The sequence below is a fragment of the Silene latifolia genome, chromosome Y (assembly GCF_048544455.1).
Source record: "Silene latifolia isolate original U9 population chromosome Y, ASM4854445v1, whole genome shotgun sequence".
Lineage (NCBI taxonomy): Eukaryota > Viridiplantae > Streptophyta > Magnoliopsida > Caryophyllales > Caryophyllaceae > Silene > Silene latifolia.
Window position 1 is genome coordinate 459,409,726 of NC_133538.1, and position 4,624 is coordinate 459,414,349.

The window sequence follows — 4,624 nt, forward strand, 5'->3', positions numbered from 1 at the left end:
TAAGTTCATTGCCAAATCCGCATTCATACAATTAGTTGAGAGAATTCAATTTCTAGGGATGCCTAGTTATGATCCTCATCTATACATGGAGACTTTTTGTGACTATTGTGATCCGATTCCCAAACGGGAGTAACTCAAGACCAAATTCGATGGGTATTATTTTCTTTTTCCTTTATCGGAGCCATAAAGCATGGTTGTAGAGCCTAGACAAGGCCACTCTTAGAATTGATTCATGGAATAAGTTAGCACTTGCCTTTTACAAGAAGTTCTATCCTTCGGAGAAGACCAACATATTAAGAGCCCAAATCACCGGGTTCAAGCAAAGAGATGAAGAGTCTCTATATGAGGCTTGGGAGAGATTCAAAGATACATATCGCTCTTGTCCTCATCGTGGACTAAGCGAATGGTTTCTTGTTCAACAATTTTGGAATGGGTTGTATGAAGACTCAAGGAATGTGCTCAACATGGGTTCTAATGGAAGATTCACCGAGATTGATGACAACCAAACTTGGGCAAAGATAGAGGAGATGGCAGTTCACAACTCTCAATATTGTAGGGCAAGAAAAGCTACTAGGGGAGGAAGACATGAAGTTGACTCCGTAACACAATTGAGTGTCGATTTAGGTGTCCAACTAAACTCCCATATTGACACAATGAACTTGAAATTTGAGAAAGCCATAGCTAAGATGAATGAAGCTTCTCAATCATCCAAGCAACATGTCAATGCCATGGTGGCAACATTTTCTATTCCAAATGGAGTGTGTGAGAATTGTGGAACTTTGGGACATGATCAACAAGAGTGTAGGGGCACAAGTGAGCAAGTGAATGCTTTCCAATTGTTTTAGCAAGATTTCACACAGAAATAAAGTCTTGCCAGGGATTTAATTGCAGGGCAATCTAATTCAAATAATTATGCCTGACTAGTACGATCGATAACTTAAAGAATGAACAATAAAGTGAAAGACAAAGATTTATACGTGGAAAAACCCTGGGAATAAAGGAAAAAACCACGGGCACGAAGCAAGGAGGTATTGTTACTATCTTTTCGGATATCCTGACAGGGAATGTGTATGTCAGGCTAGAGGTAGTGAATAAGTACTTAATGAATATGCTTAAGTAATTTGAAATAATAAAACGAGAGTAAGGATGAGTGAATAATAGATTATACCCCTTCTTTCTTCTGCCTTGCTATTTACATCTTGCAAAGAACAGTTCTTTCGTGGTTGTTTTGGATGTTCCTAGGTAATAGGCCTCGTGCCCTATTTACCCGGAAGTGGTTGTTTGACTCCATAATCCGCCTGCCACTATTTTAGCTCTGTTAGCTGCTCTATATTTTTCGTATATTTTGTTGAATAAGTCTTCCATTAAAGTAGGAAACATTTCTCTAGGTTTTAGTTTTGCTTTAGTTGTTATCTGACTTGTCCTAGTTGTACCCAACATACGGCTGGCAAGTTATTCCTCCTGGTCTGGCCTGGATAGATGCCCTGACCTGTCTTCCCCTCCTTGCTGGCACCTGCTCGGGTATTGTATGCTTTGTATTGGATTGCTTCCGTTCAGGTTAGGCTTGGTGTTACTTTGCCTGACTATTGTCTGGTCAGGCAGGACAATTCTTGGCCCAATAATTGGCCCTTTTCTCTTTATTCTCATAGGATCTGGCCAGGAATAAGGAGATAAAAAATTGGGCCAGGCAAAAAATATAAGAATCTTTACCGGAAAATAATTTAAGTCCCCTTTAACTTCCCAACTGCTAGTGACCATAAATGAGGTAGTTTCGTCAAACCCTAGGAGAGTCATGATTGGACTCATCCACTTGCATTATCCGTTGGATTTTTTGCGGTTATAAAACGCTTTGAGCCGTCATTTGCTTCCATATCTCCATTCTTCAATTCTTCAAACTCTCCTTCTTTCTTCTCTAATTTCTTTGGAAGATAAATTTCCTCGTTCAATAATCTTCATACTTCAATCAAGAAAAAATGGCCGGTGGAAGAAGTAGGGTTGTTGCATCAAAGGCTGTTGGGGCTGATCAGCCTTTGGTGGTGGTAAATGTCCCAGAAATCATCCTTGAGGATGAGGTTATGGAAATTTCTGCCCCTGCAGAAATTCTGTCTATCACACACAAGGGTGTCACTTTTGCCCCTGTGAAATCATTGTCTGCCTTCTTCCCTGAGGCCAATCAACTTAAACCTTCCTTTTAACATTTTTTGAAGGGTAGAGGTCTACTCCCCTCTGATGTTGAGGTCTGGGTCCCTGAGAGTGGTCTAGTCAGGACTAACTAGTGCAGTCCTGGCTGGTTCTGTATTTTTGAATGGGCGTTCAAAGGGGGTTGCATGCTTCCCTTTTCTCCGTTTATGGTTGAGGTTATTAGGGCCATCAAGGTTGATCCTTTTCAACTCATGCCGATGGTTTGGAAGATTGTTCAATCTGTTGAACATCTATGTGCCAAGCACAACTTGGTGATTACTCCTTAGGATTTCAAGAATCTTTATCATTTGAAAAGCAATACCACTAGACTCTTCAACTTTTGAGTCAGGGCAAAGATGACTCATCTGATAACCAACTTTGATTCAGGCGATGATAAGGGTTGGCCCACAACTTATATATTCATCAAGGCAGATTCTGTTGCCCCTAACTTGGATTATCTTAGTTATCCAGCTATGGAGGGTGGTAAGTTTTCTTTCTTGCGTTCAATTCAAATTATAATAGTATGTAAATCAGATTTTAATGAGAAACTTACTTGTGTTGTACCACAGTGGCTGACTGGGCTTGTGATCCTGATGCTGAGGCGCCGGATAATCGGATTGCAGCTTTTATGGCCTTGCCAGACGAGGAGAGGGCGTAGCCTACTTGTCTTGGTCAAGAGCCCTTGCCTCGCTTCAGGAAGGCTAAGTTGAGTACTTATAAGGCTTCTAAAGGTGCCAAGGCTTCAGGGTCCTCATCATCAAGCAGTAAGTTTTTGTCTTTTCTTTGTAGATTTTGATGCCTGAACATATGTTAGTATTACTGATATAGAATTTCATCGTGTAGCTACTAGGGCTTCTGCAAGGATTGCTAGTTTTGGCTTGTCTTTGGTGAAGGCAGCCGTTTCTCAGATTACAGGGGAAAAGTCCTAGAGTAGTGAGGCTACAGGGAGTGATAGTATGTTTCAAATCCAGGTCCCTGCTCATCGGGCTCAGTTGGTGACTCCTCTACAGGTTGTGGTTGATGTTGATGAGCCCAGTCAGGCTGGTAAAAGAAAAAGGTCAGATGAGGTTTCTGAGGGATTTCGTGTTGATGGTGTGAGTGAGGTTGAGGAGGTCAGGGCTAGGGCAGCTGATGTTCAATTTGCCAAGGAACAAATCCAGTCTCATTCCTTCCTGGTTGATGATCCTTATTATAAATATCAGGCTGAGGAGATGTCTGCTCAGGCAGTAGCTGCTATGTATCGTTCCATGGACTATGCTTCTAATCTGATTACCATGCTGCAGGAGGTATAATTCTTATGTCCTTAGTTTTATTTTGGTTGTACGTTTTTTATTCTGGCTTGCCTCAATTATGATCTTCTTGCAAAATGTGAATGACATGATGAGGGGTGTCTGTGAGCTGAAATCTTCAAATCCCAAGAATGAAACTTTGGACTGGGAGGTGCAATGCCTGAAGAAGGACGCTGAATCTTTGAAGACGGGTTTGGAAGTGTTGAAAAGGGAGAATGAGTCTTTGAAGAAGGAGAATGAGGCAGGCAAGGCAAGGCTGGTTGTTGAAACATCTAAGTTGGGGTCTGCTTAGAATGTTGTGAAGTCTATCCAGGCTAAACTTGCTACAGTCCAGGACGAGTTGAAGGCTACGAAGTAGGCTATGCAGGATCTCTTGAAGGCAAATAAGGAGCTGGCTGCTGAAAGGTATGTGGTGCAAGGCAGGTATAAGGTTGCTACCTTGTATTTCTTTGGCAAGGGTCATGTTAATGCCATAAAGGAGCCTGTGGAAGTCAGGCCGTACTAGAACCCGGAGCAAGAAATGGCTGACCTCAATGCTACCTATCCTGATCTTTGCAAGCTGCATGCTGATGATGAGATTGACTCTCCTCCGACTAAAGACAAGAGTGGTGAGGCTGACGAGGATGAGGATGATAAAGAGGAGGAGGCAGCTGATGAGGGTATAAGCTCTGTGATGCTTCCAAGGCAGGCTAATAGTTTAGTTTAGGGTAATCTTTTTTGGCCTATCCAGGGGGGTGTTCCCTGGACAAACTTTGAATTTCGTGCTGGTTGGTATTTGTCTTGTCCGAGGGGGATTTTTCCTGGGCAAACTTTGTTCCTTGATTTCCTTTCAGTGCAATTGAAGTTGCTTTCTTGTTTCCATTGTGTGCTTGGTCTGACTAGATAGTACCTGTTGAAGTAGTGAAATTTGGAATATTTGTTAAGATAATGCATGTCAGGAGGGTTTATGGCCCTCAATCCGTCCCCAAGGATTTTATGGCTCTTAGCCTGTCTGGAGGGCTTTTTTGAGTAAGAGGGATAGTTGCCTATCAGGAGGGCATATAGCCCTCAACCTTTCAGGAGGGCTTAAGATAAGTGGTCTTGATTTATGTCACCATTGTACCTGTCTTTTTTACTAAGCTCAGTTTTTGTGTGTTTTTTAGATGTGGCAAAAA

General features: G+C 42.1%; 1 non-coding gene across 1 annotated transcript; it reads right to left on the minus strand.

Annotated features, from left to right (window-relative positions):
* Window positions 1-290: 290 nt before the first annotated feature.
* Window positions 291-397, minus strand: LOC141635896 (small nucleolar RNA R71). Its single transcript, XR_012540550.1, has one exon. It is a non-coding gene; the product is annotated as a small nucleolar RNA R71 (small nucleolar RNA).
* Window positions 398-4,624: the final 4,227 nt, after the last annotated feature.